General features: G+C 41.7%; 1 pseudogene; it reads right to left on the bottom strand.

Annotated features, from left to right (window-relative positions):
* Positions 1 to 15,882, bottom strand: part of LOC138520909 (cytochrome P450 2A13-like) — an 87,382-nt pseudogene extending 71,500 nt beyond the window's left edge.
* Between the last annotated feature and the right edge of the window lie 3,913 nt (positions 15,883 to 19,795).

The raw sequence follows: 19,795 nt of genomic DNA on the forward strand, positions 1-19,795 counted from the left end.
TAAAGTGTATTCCAAGGAATATGTGTTAAAGGAAATTTTAGCGAATGACCTGATGGCAATTGATATTTCTGACAGCGATTAAGGGTGCATGGACGATAATGCATGGAGTTATTTGCAAGGAGATCCGAAGTAGTTTTAGCACTTGGCATAGGCCAAAAGGAGGGTTTATCAAACTGGAAATTATATCGTACCTCCTATTGCAACAAATATATGTATATTGGCCTACGCCAAGCGGCTCGTAAGCCACTTGCGAATAAATCCGTGTTGCAAGGTCCTGACCTTAAAATCAATGTAAGCCGCCATTTTAGGTCAATCCGCCATTTTAGGTTCGCTTTGTAAAGTCACCGTGTGAGTTAAAATAGTGGACAATGTCGTTCCGAAATACAATATGGCGTCTTGACCTCTGTGTGTAGCTAATATGTAACTTGCCTGCAGGCACTTGTTGAGGTCGTGAACTGAGACATTGTCCTTCGTTGACCTGTGTGTAAAGGATTACTCGCGTCAATGAAACTAATCTGCGAGTATATGTTAAGAACAATGTATTCAAATACTGAACTAAGAACACTTGTTTAACTACATTGTATTAATGTTTGAGAAGACTTGTATGAGGAATCCCAGAATACACAGTTGCAGTGTAGGCTTGTTGACGTATGTATTAAAGGCAAACTAGTTCCATGTGGATATGCAAACTCGGCATGAACCCTAGATCAGTAATGTATTAGAGGAATATTAACCCGAAGTAGGGTTGGACATCGTGTCCGCAAATGGTGTAAAAGAGCAACAAATTCTAATGTACAGCGTCTCTCACTGAATACACCGAACCACGCTGGAGTTCGCTGTGCTGCTCTGAGGGCCCATAGCTATCTGATTTCGTTTTGTTCTTTGTAACTGATTCAGTATAAATTAAAGATCTTTGATTGTTCCTTTGTAACCCGTGTTCGGTGTATTTCCTTTTGGGGTACTCAGCCTCGATATTTTTGTTTTCACATACCTTAATATTGCATATTGTGTCCATTGTATAGCTGAAGTGATAGAATAAATCACTGATGCATTTCGGACCTCAAGTCCATCATCAGGACATATTCTGTCTACTTGAGCACATGTTTTATGAATGGAGAAAAGAACCTCATCTAGGATGTTGAAGTACTCGAATAAATTAGGAAATCAAGTGGTTGTTGTGTAGGATGGCTACGGATTACAACCAGGAAGGCCTTCCTGAAAAGATAATATGATGTGTATTCTTTAGAAGCATGTTAAGTCTATAGTTATGGTAAACCTGGTAGATAATGTTGAACTTGAATAAAGGTTACCTTGAACTGCAGGGTACTTCAAGAATAGCAGGAGGGTGTGCTTGATTGTCGTGCTGACTGTTTCTGTGCCTGCTATGAACAGACCAAGTACCGTAGAGACGAGATTCTTCATGACGTATTCAGTGGCAGGATTCTGTTGCTCCTTGAGATTTAAGGAAATCCATGAAAACCAATTCCAGAATAAGATGACAAGTCTTATTGATCAAAGTTAGAAAGGTTTCCAAATTAGTGAGGGGTATTTGATATATTATCAATTGTGTGTTCTTTTGTGTTCAAAAGAGCATTGTTCCTCACTGGGCGTAACAAAATAAACATGAATAAATGAATAGGGGCATAATCCATCAGTTCCTATACATGGTTCAGTTGCAAAAGAATGCATACCAGACTCAAATGTGTATATATGATATGACAAAACATAAGTATCTTATTGTATATTGCATATAACTAAAGATGACATGTCCATACCATATAAGGAAACAATGATATTGCACAGTGACATAGTGACATCATAAACTGAAAATTCCAGTATGTTGTATAAAGAAAACATCTAGCACTAAGAACATGAATTCATATTCTGAGTTGTTTCAGCGCACTACTGAAAACAACATGATTTATGCTGAAAATGATGTACAGTTAGTTGAAAACAAGGTTGTAAGTTTTGAAAAAGGTATGTGACATTGTACTATTTGCACGTCTTGTACTGCAAACACTTTCTGACCTTTAAAAATAAAATCAACGTGTTATTGACTGAATTCTATATGGCATTAAAAAGAATATACATCCCACTGACACTAACCAAATATACCACATTACTGCATACAGCATGGAATTAAACAGTTTTGAAGTGAATAATACATTAAGTGAGATTAGTCATCAGAGAAATGATGCTGCCCCATCTCTAACCCTGGTACCCTCCCTCTGCTTCCTGCAGCTCTGGTAACTTTGGAGCCGCAGAGATCAGTTTCATTTTATTGTGAAAGTGCTTCCAGCAGACCCTAGTCCCTCATGCATTCCAATCACTGTTACAAGTATTCTACCTAATGCAGACCTCTCCACATATTTCTGTTCTCCTATTTAGAAATTAATGTAACTAATGCATTTCAGAGAAGCAGACTGCATTAGTTTCCCACTGATGACTGCAGACCACGTGTTCTGAAATTGACTTTAACTTCGACTTTTACAGGAGTTGTCACACTGCAAAGAAATTAGAAGTCTGTAATGCGTGGCCCTTTAGAAAACATAAACTAGCTGCATGTAGACGGAAAATAGCCCATATATGCATCAGGGGTTAACTAACAAATTTATGCTCCTGAAGAACTTTTAAGATAAATCTTTGGGTAACCAAAATCCCAATGATCCCATGTACTTGATACAATGGGAACTATTAAGACTGATTATTACAACACTTAGAAAGTGAAAACATGTGGTTTGAAGTGCTGTATAGGTCACCAAATTAATATCAAGTGCTGAACTCTGATAGCTTTGCACTTCCGGCTCAGCAGTTGTTACGGGCATAGATATTTACGGAATACAGAGAAAAATCTATTATTTTTTACCCACTTTTCAACGAGTTTAATTTTTCATATGCCTCCCCTTAGATACTTTCTTCACATATCCCCCAGTTACACCCTGACAATTCCAATCCATGCTTACCTTCTCCATTTTGATGAGGAAACAGTCAATAAAGTCACGGGGAGCATTGGGATCCAGGGTTTCCTGATTCCTTTTCACTCTTCTTTCAACAAATTTTTCAATGGCTAATAAATGCTGGTGTATTTTGGTGTGGGGTCCAGGCACGCAGGACATGATGCTGGGGAACATGGTGTACAGCTGTCAAGCATGAAATACAGATTGTTTAATTGAAATCAGGAAACATTCAACCAACCTAAAATGGGGCAGTTTGAGATCATGTTTTCCATTCATAGAATTTATTTCGTCCAACAGCTGTCATCAAAGCCACATGAAATACAAAGCAAAAATTCATATGAAAACAATGAAATACAAAATACTTTCTTAGATATACTTCGTTTCAATTCATTTTTGATAATAAACCAAGATGAAAACAAGGATTTAAACGTACAGATAAAGCAGTGAAGGTTAAAATCAAGACAGATCATAATAAAGTAAATTGACGCATCACACCTACACAGTTGTGGTCTAAGTAATCAGTGAAATATTTATAAGACCTCTTCCTTCCTGGAACACCCCACACATAATCTAAATAGCTAATCATTTCATTCATTAAGCCTGAGATACTAATAGTTACTTGTGTGTTAGGTATAAGGCGTGTCTGAAATATCATAAGTAGGCCCAACCTACCCCCGGAGACTCAGCCTTTAGTAGACAGCATAAAGCTGTACAACATAGACTAAGACCTGACTCAATCGAAATCGGAATCAGGGCTCTAGATGCAATTATAATGTATAGTGGGCAAAAAAACAAGAAATGCAGTAAGTCTTCCTTTGAGGCTCCACAAAATGGGCAGCTGTTTGAACCACCAAAGTTGCACCTTGATGAAGTCACATCCCTTAAGGGGAATGTTGTTAAATCTTGCCCTGATAATTATGCATCTCTCCCTATACAGGTTACTTCCAATGAGGTAATCTTGTAAAACAATAGAATTTAATATAATATGGTTGTGATCAGAAGGTGTTTCTAACTTTTTTTCTTATCTATGAGCTTTCAAAAAGGTAATACATCGCTGTTTTAGAATGCTAAAACCTTAAACACCAATTGCAGTCAGATTATTAAAGTGGCTTTGTGCATTCATTTTTAGGAGGAAAGACTGCATAAATTGGAGCCAGAAAAGAATTTTAACTTGGCTTAGCCAGACAGACCCTAACACTAAAATGTGATAGCAAATTGATATCTTTACACACATGTTTTAATTTAAGCCAGTTTTCAAAGGACATTGACAGTGAAATGACATTGCAGTAACGCATTGCATGCAGACTGAACTGTGGTGAGTACTGTACTATTAGCAAATGTGTGTTGATTTCACTTGCTTCAGCGCCTCTCACACATGTTCCAGGCATCTCCAGATTTACTGCAGTTTTAGGCATTGAGATTCACGTCAAAAAGCCAGAACTAGTCTGTTTCAAGCAAAACATGGTCAAGAATCAGGGCCTCTGTGTTTTTGGTTTCTATTTTCAGCTTTAAATGTGCTTTACATGTTTTAATTAAATTTCTAGACAATGGGCCTCATTACAAGATTGGTGGTAGTCATGGCGCTATTTGCGCCATGACTGCCTCCAATAATGGGTCCGGCACCGGTGTTGTTCAATGGGGACTTACAGATGCAGTCCGAATCTGGCGAGACCGGTAAGTCCCCATTAAACAAACCATTACCCATTCCCATTTGAGCCCCCATAGGGCTCAAGGGGAATGGGGATGGCGCTATTAACGAGCTCGCGACTTGCAAGCCTGTTATTAGCGCCATGGTCTCTTAGCGGGACCCGTAAGGGACGTGTGGTCAGACCACACGTTCCTCACGGTCTCCGCCAAGGGACCTTGGATTAGGGTGGTAAGGGTTTACCGGCACTGGTCTCCTTACCGGTGCCTGGTATCCCTTACCGCCCAGGTCGTAATGACCCCCAATGTATAGAGAAACTGTCACACTCCAGATGTTTTGCTTACAACTCCCATCAACTCCCAGAGAACTCTCCCATGGACAGAACCACATAAATAGGAAAATGTTAAATATCTGTAGATAACCACAAATCACATCCCATTAACTGAGGCCCTTAATCATAATGGGCCACATGTCCCCATATATGAAAATCAGTGACACCCACAGTCTACCAGCATCACCAGTTTTCATCAGCCATTGCACCATAAGCAACGAGTGTCTATTTGTTTGGTGTGTTGAAGATGACTACATCGTCAGTTTCACCATCAACTCCACCATTATTTGAAACTTCCCACTCTACTGAAGTGGTCAAATATATCCCAAAAATTATCACCACGCATAGGTCGTCTCCACATTGAAATCCATCTGAATGATACAATACTTAAAAAAAGCAGCCTCAGACTATACCCTGCCACTAAAAATCTGTCACCTCCCATTCCTGACAGAATACTCAAGGGAGATGAGTAATGCAATTACAAGGACATTTTGACCTACATATTACATTTCAGGGCTGCCAATCCTGGTGCCAGCTTATTGATCTATCTCAGTTGGAGGGGATCTACACCTACAACCTAGGACATTAATCCTAACACCTTTGTTGCCCCTTCCAAAGTTGCAACAAGTGGTGGAATACAAAATTCAGACCAACGCCTGCCTAACCTACATTGTTGACATTTCTTGGTGGTGGCCCAACTGGCGCATGTGTGTTAAATGGCACTTGATAAGCATGATTCCACTGCTTTGCATGTGGCACACAAGCATGAACCTAAGATTAATCCTCACTTTGAGTCCATTTAATTTCTAGCCCTCCTGAAACATCAAAGAGTTGCCCCATAAGCAAGACTAGTCTTATGTCTGTAGGAAGGCTCTTTCTAGAATGAAACCCACAGAGATTTCAATAATATTGCTGTTATTTCTGGTCGATCATAAAAAGGCATGGATAAGTAAGCACATGAGAAGAAAAACTCTACACATTTAGTTACGTATCCTCGCTAGTTATATCTGATTCCCTGGATGGGGTGAGGCACAGGGAATTAAATATGCTCTGTGCTTTTCAACACTCAGAGAAATATCCATGCATCTGTTTGCATGTTATGTAAAGGGCAGACAGAGCTGTACGGATCCAAAGTAATGGCTTCCGCAATGTTTTACATGGAGGCCACCATTACTGATCAATGCCATGTGCTCAGGTGTGCGCTGTGGTGTTCGAGGCACTATCTTCGACACGGAGCAGATAATAGCATGGAAGCCTGGATACTTTCCAGATTCCCCATGCCACTTCTTCTCTGTGGAGAGAATGATTCGAATCTCTGAGTGAGAGGACCCGAGACATGGAGTGACGTGCAGTCTAGGTCAGCTCTTTCTTTCGCCTACCACACATGTACGTAGGTCTACCTATATAGGGAAGCAAAATGAAGCCGATAGACCTTGTTTAAGCGTTTAAGGCAGGACTTACAATAATTCTGCCCTTTACACCAACTCAGACATTGTCATTATCCATCATAAGCTTGAGGTGTCTGAGCAAAGTGGTGAGTGAAATATATTTGCAGTTTGTGGTGAGGCTCTGGCTATCCAAAGGAGGAACAGACGACATGCCAATGCTGTCACTTTGGCACTCTCCACAAAATTGTTTTAATGACACAAATGACTTTACCTGCCCCCAAAAACCACTTATTAGGACAATCGTGTCTCTCATCATTGCAAGCAATTGAAGAAACTCCTTATCTTGATAGTCAAACCGGTTTCCGAACACGATGGAACAGATGACATTGGAGGCAGCATTGCTGATGTATTGGGATGGGTCATAAGGTAACTCTGGAGAATAAAAGAAGACAGAAGATTATGGCCACTGTGAACAACGAGCTGTGAGACTGGGTATCTGTTCTGAACAAAGATGTTGAAAGAGTGGTCAAGGGTCGTTCAACTATCATTACCCACTGTGAATTTCACATTCATGCTTTGATGGACAATGTGGCGGGCTCCCGGATGGGTGCATTATGTAATGACCAGAGTCTTTTACTAGCACCTTAATTTTAAAAATGAAAAACCTATATGCTGGGGTTATTCTAAAAATATGGGTGGCGGGTCACTATATGAGAATTATCAGACCATATATATTAAAGTTCAATTAATAAGTAGTACATTTGACCAGAGTGCTCGCCACTGTGCGGTCGACATATGTTATGTTTGTGACTTTAGAGCTGATAGTTTTGGCATTCAGGGAACCTCAGTCCTGTGCACTGTTATATTTGCATACTAGGGCTTAAAATGATAACACCACAGAATTTGGAAGCGTTTATTGTGTACTTTGAGTGCATGCAAATGTCCAGCAAAGGAAATGAAATGCATTTTCTTTAGTGTAACTTGTGTGCAAAAGCCAATGGGCCTCATTACGGGTCCGGCTTTAAGCCTGCCGGTGCTACCGGTGAGTTGCTGAGAAAATGTACTGGCGCCTGACTTCCCTGTGCCACCTGGAGGTTACAACTCCGGTGCCGGTAAAATGTAAGTCCCCATTCCGATAGAGTCCAATAGGATGGGAGTGGGGACCCTGAAGCACCAGGGCTTCCGTGACCGGTCTGCCTACCGTGGCTGCTGCATCTGGCAGGGTCAGACATGTGTGGCTCAAAGGCTCCAGCAGGCAGATTCGAAGTGTGGCGGTCCGGAAACAAGGGTACCAGCACCCTTGTTTCTGGACTGCCACACTCATCATGAGGCCCAATGTTTGTTTCATGCCAACATTAGCTTTGATAGGGCTGTGTGATTGATGAAAACATCATCAGGTTTAATCAACCACAAGCCATGTCATGGCGCACAGAGTGGAACCATCATGCTTAATCCTCCCAATATGTGTTGATTAACGCAGGGGTGGATTTTGCTTCTATGTATGAATGGGAGAGTGCTCTGCAAGGAGGTCATCTGTCTCTGTCTCTCTGGGGACCAGGGGGTGGCTCAGAGGACTGGGTGCCTACGCGAAACAATGGGTGATGGAAAATGTTCTGTTATGGGTAGGATCACCTGAACACCCTCACTTTGTCCCTTTGCATGGCGGGAACAGTTAGAGGGCAACCTTCCGCGCAACCCCTCTCTGAAGTCTGAAGCATTTCCTAAGCAAACCCAAATCCCAAGAAGGGAAAACAAATGCTCCATTTTCACCAGTGTGCGTTTCATTAACAGGATATTAGGAACATTCGTTCTGAAACTATTCGAGGCCCTCTGTGAGCTCCAGAACCTACTCGTGATACAATGTTGCAAGTTAGCTGGTTTCTAACAGCAGGTCTTTCTTTGGTATCAGAGAAGTGCCTTTAGAAGCACAGCGACCCTCTCTGCGAGCTCCGGAGACACACACTGGAAACATTGTCCTGAGTGCATGGCTTCCCAACCACAGATCTCTCCATGTGTAATACAAACTCCCAGTTCATTGTCTCCCAGGAATGCACTCCTTCACCAAGCATGCAAACCAACAGATTCACTGTGAGCCCACTTTCAGTCTGCAGAGTTTAAAGTCTTAACAAACATATTATCAACAGGTAATTCACACACCAAGGAGACAGAGAAGTGGGTTGTGCACAGGCAGCACCCATCAGAAAGAGGAGAGTGGCACCCCAGGTGGTGGAATGGACAAAGAAAGTCAAGAGCAGCAATAATTCCAAACCTGCACTGATTACAGTACACAGGTGTGTACACTCACCAAAAGCTCAATCCAGGGGGAGGTGGGCGATCACAATAAAATCCAGACACCCCAGCCAGATAGTGTGGATTGGTTGAGGAGGTGGCTTTAGCAGGCATCTGCATAGCATTACAGAGCGAAGAGGGCTGGTAACAAAGAGTTGGCGTTAATGGAGCTGGGAGGGGGAGAAAAGGGTGAAGGACAAGGCAATAACAGAGATGAAAGCAGTTACAGTGGAGGAGGAGGTAGTAACCACAGCAGGAGGCAGGAAAAGTGATGCAGAGGTAGTAGCAGCAGAAGAGGAGGGAGAGGCAACATCATGAGAAGTTGGTTCAGAGGAAGAGCAGGCGACAATAACAGAAGGTGACAGTGATTCAGACAAGGAGGAGGTAATACCAGGTGGAGAGAACAGGCTGAGGAAGAGTAGGCCGATGACAATCCTGCAGTCGGAGCAGTAGGGTTCCAGAGGTCCAGGTCACCCCTAGGCAGGACCAGGAGATGGGAGGAGCAAAGCCACTCAGACAAGGAGGCCAGGGGAGAATTAGTCATGGCAATGGAGGGTTGGAGGACATGTGATTGGTGATGGGTAACGTAGCCACCAACAGCTGGGACCATCTCAAACCAACAAGAAAGATCAAAATCATAGCAATAGTTAGTCAAGGAGACGATTTGATTGATGGACAGAATCTACCTTGGGGAACTAAGACCAGCAACAGGGCATCTGATAGAATCCTGATAGACTTCACAGTATTCAGAACCACTGGAAACCTGCAACATCACTGGGTTGCAAGACACAAATGACGCTAAGTGTAAGAGACTAGGTGTCATTTCATTCGTTGCCTGGAGTTTCCCTTCTTTGGTAATGTATGTCTTTGTGTAAATAAAGCCAGTAAACCAAATATTCCGAGTCTAATCTTTTTTTTGTGCATCCCATGTGTGCCTCCCGATTTCAGCAAGGAAAGGGCAGGAGAAGCAAGCGGAGTGGGAAAAGTGTTATCATGGGGCAATGAAGTGAACCAACAAGGGCATTTAAATACCTTTTAGGCTACGAAAGCTTTTCACTATGTGTTCTTTTGTTTTAAGTTTTGAGTACTCCAGTAAATTGGCTTTCCATGCAAATGTCCAGGCCTGGTGTACTTTCTTTTTAGCAAACAAGATAGCAGATTTCACACAATATATAATGTTCTAAAAAACAGTCCTGCTAGAGAAAGGAACATAGCAGGTTTTTTCTTTTGGTATACACGCATTTCATCGACTACCTTTTCATCGTGGGACTTTTCATCCCCAACATTTTTCATCGCCCAAACTCTTTTTTTAAAAAAAAAATGTTGGGAGGGGGGGGTTTATAGGGGTTGGGGTATGATTATTAAATTAGGGAGGTTTGAGGGGGAAGCCCCCCAAAAAAAAAAAAAAAAAGAGTTTTTGGCGATGAAAATGTTGGCAATGAAAAGTCCCACGATGAAAAAGTAGTCGATGAAATCACGTAGAACCTTTCTTTTACTCCTCAATTCTAAAAGAGCGATTTAACAATTCCCCCTATGGATTTCTCCGGTAAAACTAAAAAAAAAAAACTAGCTGTCTAGAAAATGACATAATCACCAATATGCCAGTGTGATATTTAGAGTATTTTGCATAGCACAGCTGCAATATTATGGATATGGCAGAAGGTACTATGCCATGCCATGTATCGCATGATTTAATTGGTTAAAATGATCTTATATCATGAATGAAAGGAGACCAAAAGGACATATGTGTGGGGTGTTTCCATGCAGGGAGGGGTTAATGATATTTTTGGTGGCAAGTGGCAAGCCTGATTCTCATCCAGAAGATCCCACCAGGAATGGTACAGGTTATGAGGGAGCGCTATAGGACTGAGAGAAATTCCTGGTGGTTGAGCAGTGATGGTTGGAGTATTTCCATCCATCACATCCAGCTGCATTTAGTGGGGCTTCTTAAGCAGGCTGACTCTGCCCACCTACAGTACTCTTTAACACTGTGATCAGAGAATCCAGGCCCTAAAAGGATGCAGACATGCGTGGGTTATATGATATGATAGGTTATTTATAAAGCGCTTAAACCCAGAGGTTTCTAAGCGAGCACCCGAGGATCGAACCTGTATCGCTCCGTGTCGTCTTGTTTCCAAGGCGAGCACGTTGCCGCTGAGCTATCCTCCCAGGTTCCCCCTGCGAGCAGAGGTGAGGCTTAGCAGGTAGGGCTGGAATGCAGCCCTTAGTTGTAGGGTGAAGATTTATTTACACATGATTGATTTCCTACAACAATGACACAGATGTGGTAAAAACTAATTGAACACAATGTCACCTGAAGGACATTCCAGTACTTAAGAAATATTGATTTTAATATCTCAGACCAACCCTCTTTTTAGCCTCTGTGTTATTTGATGTAATTGATTCTAAATTCTGTATTAAAGCTAAGCCTGGTTCCTAGTCAGGGCCTAATAACTAATATTAGGACATTATACTGCATGCTCCGGGATCAACTAATTACAGAATGGGACATGCTGTTTAGATTTTGATTTGTCATTTGTTCAAATATGATCCCTTGCTCGTGATTAATTGCCCAGGATACAGAAGGTTTCATAATTCCACATGTCCCATTTATTTGATCAAATGTGGCTTTCAGCACACATGCACACATAGGAAATGTCAGGCAAAAGGGGCCTTGTTCTTTGACTCCTGCCTGTCTCCGCGAACGAGCTGCCAGGAAGACGTACCTTTAGTATTTTTAAACTCTCGGATGAGATTCTTCGCTTCTTCCTGGATCCGCTCTTCGATGCTTCTCTTCCCCATTCCAAAATTCCGCAGGGTCATTATGGAAAAGCGGTGGAGTTCCTTCCAGCGTGGTCCGTTGGATGTTACAATACCTGGACAGCAGAATATATCAAAATATATATATATATATGAATGTGTGGTGCAAGCGGGCCCGCAGCCCAGGAGTCTGAAAATTGACACTTGTATTTCTCTAGGTTAAGGTTTACGTTCCTGCGTGAAAATCAGGCAGATATCTAAATACAGCTCATTAATTTACAGGTGTGTGAAATTTAATCTGCAACAGGGTAATTGAATTTGTGAAATTGGGAAATTATTAATCTATTTTCTAACCTTGTCCTGATGAAATTGTAAGACAAAATGCCACAAAAACATAGCATACAGAGTTTGTATTCTTAACCTATGAATTACAGAGTTCTTAGTTAATTTCCTGGATATATTTTGAACCAAAAGTCCCATTGTAGACATTTCTTGAGCAATAACTTTATTTATCACCAATGTACTGATTAAATGTTTTTTTTATTAGACATCTTTCATTCATTTTGAGAAATTGGGGATGTATGGAATGGACTGGCGGTGCTTGGGAATTACCTGAATAAATGAGTTTTCAAAGCTTTCTTAAAGGTACTCAGATTGTCTCGGGAGGATAGCTCAAGGGCAACATGCTCACCTTGGAAGAAAGACGATACGGAGCACCACAGGTTCGATCCCAGGGTCTGCGCTTAGAAGTCTCTGGGTATTAAGCGTGCTATAAATAACCAATCATATCATTTGTAATCCATTGCATGGATTACTGCCCTGCATATTTTGTTGGCAAAGTCCTGTATTTGATCACATGACGATGCACGCATGTTCTGCCTATGTCTGCTGGTACTGACAATCTTCAAAGTAATTAATGTTAGTTTTATGAGGTATCAAATAACTAAGTGTGGTCCACAAAGCGCCAAAATAATCTCAGATAAAATGTTTTTTTAATGATAAAATACTTTAAATGACAACGGCAACCTTTACTGGGATGTCACTTTTTTACTCCAATGACAACCCCCTCTACCTCCCAGGCTAGTCTGTCTGCACGGCGCTGCATGTGTGTTACTTTATTGTGGCAGCTGTGTGATTGCTTACTGATGAATATCTTCCCCCCTTCACACCCCCAGTCAGGTGCATCATAGATCATTATCTGCTCGGTGGTTGAACCATGGCTTTACAAAGCTAGTCAGCCATCTTGGATTTCTGTCTCCGCTAGTCTGCCACAGCGTGCCGGCGGTTGCGGACCACAGCAGACAACTATTCTTTCATGATAAATCTATAAATAAAAGTAATATAATATAATAGCTATATAGGAAGTACGCTCTATATTTATCATATAATGCAATGATAAATAAGCTCACTTAGAAGCATAGTCAAGAAAGAGACCATAGTATTCTGAGGAGGACTTAAGAAAAGTCAACTCTGTGTTGCATGCCCCTCCTCTGACACCCTTCTCAAGATATCAAAGGGACTTATTCGTTGACCACCCTATTCTTTGCTTGTACCAATGGAGCTTGATCACAATTGCAATGGCCAACGTCTACTTGTTTCTGAATTGTCTTTGTGTACTTACCAAAGTCTTTAAGTACCGACTGAAATGTAGGCATGGATCCTCTTCCACCGAACTCTTCTGCCTGGTCCACCAGGGCTTCCTTCACAGCGTTGTACCCCCAGAGCACCACAATTCGCCTGAGGCCCAGGTGAAGTGTGAACACTGGGCCATGCTTCTCACTCAGCTGTTCACAGACAGAATCAAAAGAGATCAACGCTTGAATCTAATAGACTATTTGCACTATGAATAATTAACATTTTTGTAAATTGAATGTTTCCTTTTTTGCCATTTTGAGTATATATTCCCTTTGAAAATGTTTACTAATTTGAAGTTTTGGTTAACAGAATGCCCACTACATGTTGTCACTTAAGTATAAAGAATACTCCCAAAGTACTTATTTTTTGTGAACTCTAGTACACTTAAAGTACGTGCAATGCTGGTGCTTTCAGTTCAAATACACTTGCATAACTACACTACATGATTATGTAATGTGCACGTTTTGCAGAAATCAGAAATGTACTATACTGTTTCAGGTCTGTTTGAACCTTTGCAAACTTATAGTTTGCATGGTTTTACATACAAATTAACTAATTAGCAATCCATTATTTTCATGCAGGGTCTATACACAAATCCTCATTGTTCAACCTTCCCTCCTCTGAAACTATCATCCCCCACTCCATCTCCTCTCCTGGCACCACCCACTCTTAGGCCACCCAAATCTCTCTCTTTTACCCTCCTAACCTTTTTCTTGTACCCTCCTAACCTTTTTGTCATTGTCACCAGCTGCCACTTTCTTCCAGTGCCAGTAAATGCCTTGGAAGATGCTGACACAAGACAGGTAAAGTTTATGCAGGTCCTTCTGTTTCTTTCTAAAGGTTTTCTGATTTCTCATTGTTGCATGGATAAAACACGCTCCCTACTGTTTTTGACGAAATGACAGAGCCGTTGGCATTGGTTTGATCCACTATATAAAAAAAGCCCAAAGACGTCTATGTTTACCTTAAATTTGTATTCAGTTTGTAATTGAGCTACAAACAGTCTGAGCACGGAATCAATGCTCTTCTCAATTAAAGAAACACGATCCACATTTCACAGCACTTCACGGTCTGTGCTAGTGATTGTTTGAAAAGTAAAGAAATGGGACAACATAACTCAGAGAATCTAAAGCAAAATGAAGTAAAGTGCATTTTGTTTGTGGGCAATGAAAATGAAATAGATGTATGGCGTCAGGACCTTTCACCTATTTCAATTGATCCTCCCAGCTGCTTCTCTCATGTTGGCAGTCTTATCACAATGCAAATGACTTCTTTAATTCAGTAAATTAAATGTGTGCTTTGCAGAACATCCTTTGCAGGCTGCCTTTGCTGGCGCCCTCAGACTGTCACCTCCCTCTGGCCTTGCAGTATCCAGCAGAAATACTAATACATTGTTGCTCTTGTTTGCTCTGTATTTATCCGCACTTATTGCTTATTTAAAAACGGCAAGTGGTGTTTTTCTATATTTACTGAAATGAGCAAATGTGTATTTTTAGAAAAAAACATGCAGACCCACAAACATACAGTAGAGACATAGAGATGGGTTCTTGCAAATCAAATCTAAGGAGACATTCTAACTTTGAAAATAAAATGGCTACTCCAGTGACTGCTTTTTACATGGGACTCTTCAAGGTAGACATTTTCGAAGCTTCAAATTGGATTATCACGTCACTGGCCTGTTAGCTCTGACTGGCAGCATGGGAACCAAGCAGGGCCATCTGTTTTTCAGTTGTGTCAATTTTGAATAAATACATGCCGATTGTTTTGTGTATAAGACCCTGATTCATGGATTATTTGCGCCGATTAAAATGGGATTTGTGCGCCATTCTGCCCGCAAATCCCTGTTTAACAAATGGGGATTTGCGGCAGAATGGCGCACAAATCCCATTTTTTTCAGCGCAAATAATCCTTGAATCAGGGTGTGTATGTAAAAATCAGTAAAAATGAATGGGACAACTGGAGCCTTATTAAAATCTATGAACCACACAGGTGCCTCAGGCGGTTCTTCCCAGCTTTAGGCAAGTGGACCACCAAACATCATTTCAAAATGGGCCACTGGAAGCCCGAACACCTCTTCAACCAGCCCAGTACATGCGTTAAACCTTTGTTTTTGAAAATAAATCATGTTAGAACAGTTTTCTATCACTATGGTACAAAAGTAAACATCTCCTTGACAATGCAATTTCTCTAATTTGCTAGAAAACATGGGAAACCAACTTGTTTTCTATGTAATATGATTCTAAAATACCTGGCCAGGTTACAGAAGTTTGAAATTATATATATATGGAATAATTGCGTGAAGTATGCGTAAGGTTGGTGTAAATTGTTATTATTTAAAAGTTCAGTTGTTGAACTAATATACAATTATGATTCATTTTAAAAAAGAATTGTGCACTGACGCAAGTGCAATTTTGCATAGTATTAGCAAAAGGGCAAAATGTGTCATAGTGCAAAAAAAAAACAATATTACTAAAATGTTTTATATGTGTGCAATGGTGCATGATATTAGTACCAAGGCAATGTTTGCACCAGAGCAGTGATTGCCAAGTGCTACTATCCTTCTGTATTAGCCCTAATACAGCCTGACCATACTGGAGCATCTAAAAAGTTAGATACATCGAATATAGAGAAGAAACCAGTTACCTTCTTCAGAGATTCAACGACGTTGCTGGTACCGATCTGGTGTAGGTTCCCTATAATGGGAAGAGGAAAGGGTCCTGGAGGAAACTAGTATCATGGAATTTCCTCCAGGCAGACAGAAGAAGCAGGCAAGTGATGCCGGCAATAAGGTAGGCAGGCATAGCTTCCACAAACAACATGGCAGCCGGTGGAATCTGTGCGCGCCCCTGTTGCCCAGCTGCCCGTCTTAAGTGTGAGTATGCGGTTGAGCACTGAAATTGTATTTTTTGACCTGGTGTTCTTGCAATAAGTAGCACTATTTCCTGCTTTCAACTGAGCATGACAGGGACACGCCTACAAACATGGAACATTTTGTGAGAGGATTGCCAGTTGGCTTGGGATCAGTGTTTGGCGCATAACTCACAGTCACGAGTTCTCGGTCACACAGTGAACATTTTGTTGGACCTGGCCCATTGCCAATATTTGATATGCACTATGGACTCATGCTAATGCCTATTTACAAACAACAAATATTATGCAGCAAAGGCCTATTATTTTCAACATCTTACTCAATACCACTCTTTATGTGACAAATTAGCGCAGCAGGTTACCCGATCCTCTGCATCGAAGTGCCTCAACACTACAAAGAACTTACTCTGACACACCATGCCACGCTCACCAGAGCAGTTTTCGCTACAGGCAACCTAGCTCCTTACATGACTTCACAAGACAAACACCAGCCAACTTGCCATGTCATCAAATTTGGACAGGAAACGTATGGGAGAGGGCTTAAATCTCTGTCCCTCTCAGGAGGATAGCTCGGGGCGACATGCTCACCTTGGAAGCAAGACTACACGCAGCAACACAGGTTTGATTCCCCGGTCCACGCTTAGAAACCTCATAAAAAACCAATCCACACTAACCTCTCACCCTTTTCAAGCAATACCTGGCAACTCTCGCCCACTGCATTGCCATTTTCTGTTCAGATTTCCAGTGCTATGCTGACGATACTCAGCTCATTTTCAGGCTCCCCTCGGCTACCTCTTCTCCCTCTCTCATCTTGATTGCCTAACTGCCATTCAAGATGCCGCCAATGAACTTTGTCTGAATGCCAGCAAGATGGAGATCCTCCTCATCGGCACACCTTCACCATCCTTTCCCCTCACGCTCTGGCCGGCCTCCCTTGGCCTTCTTCCTATTCCCACCTGTGAGGCTAGGAACTTCAGGGTCATCTTTGACTTCACACTTTCCTTCCCTGCCCACATCTCTGATGTCTCAAAAAAGTCAAACTTCCTACTGCACCTCCTCAGAGGTACTCTGTCTTTCCTCTCCTTCCTCCAGAAGCTCATGGTCTCCCAAGCTCTGGTTCTCTCAAGGTTTGACTATTGTAACAGCCTCTTTCTAAATCTACCTCTCTCTACTCTCCGCCCTCTGCAACTAATCCAGAACAGGACTGCGAGACTTGTGGCATCAAGCCATGGGATCGGATCTCTTCAGCTCTGAAATCTTTCCATTCTCTCCCAGTGGATGCAAGGATTTAATTCAAAACCCTCTGCATTGTCCACAAAGCTTTCTGGGGCCTGGGACCAAAATACCTTCAGCTATCCCTCTGCAAATACCTCCCCTCTCGAGATCTTCGCTCCTCTACTTCTAACTCCCTCAGGCTCAGTCGTATTTCAAAGAAACAAGCTGGGGTAGATCTCTGTCTTTGGCTGGGGCGTCCTCTGGAACAGCCTCCCTGCCACTCTAAAACTTGAGGAGAACCATCTCCAGTTCCGGAAGCACCTCAAGACCTTCCTCATTGCTTCTGTCTCCGCTCCCCCTCTCCACTGCTGATCTGTTCTCTCTTGGCACCCTGCACCTGCCCACACTCTGTCCTCTGGGCCCAGGTTCCTACTCACCCTGCCATCCCCCCGCACTGCCTCCGGGCCACCCCTTGCTCTGGGGTATGTATCTGTACACATACAGTTCCCCCCTTTTTTCTTCCTTCACTTATCAGACCTACCCTGTCTGCTGCCTTTAAACCCAGCGCTTGCCAATTGCTGGCTGCACTACCACTGTTTGTTGCCTTTATTATTTATTTATTATTTATCTGTTTCTCCTTTGCTCCGTACTCTCTACTTCTCCCCCCTACCATGCAGTTTTCCCCTCCCCCTCTCCCACGCACTTGCAAGTTCTCAATGTCACTGGCCCTAGTAAGATCGTTGTTTTGTTCTCCCCTGTTCCCCTCCCTTACCGTGTCGCGCTCTGAAACACTTGGGTATGAGCGCTGTAGAAATAAAATATCATTATCAATATCAATACTGGGACCATCCTCTCACATACTCTAAGCGGTAAAGCATAACTGGTCAACACAGATCCGGAATTCACTGATCTCACGCGATTAAACTTCAGAGCCAGAAGGTCATATGAAGCCAGACAAATGCCATCTAACTGACATAATTTGCTAATTTCATTTATAACCATTTCTTCTAATGTTGGCACATGGTGTGTCATATTTTACATTCCAATGCATATATCAGAATAAATAAAGTCGGCAGATTGCTAATGTATTGCGCATGTTTCTAAATCCAAAGTCTGGTTCTGTTATTAAAGGGGCACCTGGAAGTGGAGAATTGAGTTAATAAAGGATAGTTGGTGCAGCTTCAAGTGAATAACCTATCATGGTGGGCTTTGATGTTCCACGTTGTGGCTCTACGCTTTGTGCAGGGGCAGCGATTAAGAAAGGGACATGTCGGCTTCATTGTAGACAACCGTAACTCACCAAGTAGGGTGTTCTTATAAGCGTGGGGAAGGTTGTTGCTTCCACACAAGAACTGTGCCACAAGTTTTAGTTCAAATTCAAATTTTGATTTATAATTTCTAGAATTCATCATGTCCCCCGAAGTAGAGCCCTTCTGAATGACACGTGTTTTGGCACGTCATGTAACAGTTGTAGTTCCGAAAACTTCCTGGGTTATTATCCCAACTATTACTAAAGAAGGAAAGAATGACAAACATGGTAAAATACAACGAGACATCTCTTTTCTGCACACCTAAAATGGACAGTGGGCTTTCCTATTGTTGCAATCACATGGTGCTGTAAATATTGTAAATATGAGAAAAAATGGGTCAGCATACTAATAATGTTTACTTAGGTTAGGCACATGGTAAGACATAACTAACAAGGGAAGTGAGTTATACAGGTGCTGCAATTACATGGTTCTGGTAATATGAGAAATAATGGGTCAGCATACTAATAATGTTTACTTAGGTTAGGCACATGGTAAGACATAACTAACAAGGGAAGTGAGTTATACAGGTGCTGCAATTACATGGTTCTGGTAATATGAGAAATAATGGGTCAGCATACTAATAATGTTTACTTAGGTTAGGCACATGGTAAGACATAACTAACAAGGGAAGTGAGTTATACAGGTGGTGCAATTACATGGTTCTGGTAATATGAGAAATAATGGGTCAGGCCTATTACTAATACATACAAAGGCCATACTCTGGCATGAACAGAAAGTACCCATGAAGTTCTTGTTTGAAACACGTTCAATCCATTGTCAGCAATATTTATTGATATATACTGCTTCGTGTTTTTTCTTGTGATTTATTCCTTTTTGGACCCTCTGTACCCTCCCCACCACTCCTCCCCAATGTCGGTCTTTACACAACATAACATGTGTATATGGGTTTTATTGTATATGTGAAGTGAATGTTATATGCGCCCTGATTTGAAAAAGGCACATGACGTGCCAAAACACGTGTCATCAAAAAGGGCTCTCCATCGGGGGACATGATAAATTCTATAAATTATAAATCAAAATTTGAATTGGAATTTAAACTTGTGACACATTTCTTGTGTGGAAGCAACAACCTTACTCATTGACAACAGAGGTGGGGAAGTGGTTCCTCCAATTCCTTTCACACACACGCGACACGGACGTACCAGTAAGTGAAACTGGTCGCAAGGCCGAAAAAGTTGATACCTGAAAAAATAAAATCTTTAAAAGAAATGTCTTATAAGCGGGAGTTTGATAAAGACTGAAGTTGACTTTTTAACTAGTCCCTATTCGATTGCATATGAGGCGATCAATGATAGATCCCATGCCCCTTGAATATGGAAGTAGTGACATTTTTGTAAGATTTCTTAGTGTGTGAATCTAAGATATGTCTGGCTGTA

The sequence above is a fragment of the Ambystoma mexicanum genome, chromosome 13, assembly GCF_040938575.1.
Source record: "Ambystoma mexicanum isolate Mex_15411 chromosome 13, UKY_AmexF1_1, whole genome shotgun sequence".
Lineage (NCBI taxonomy): Eukaryota > Metazoa > Chordata > Amphibia > Caudata > Ambystomatidae > Ambystoma > Ambystoma mexicanum.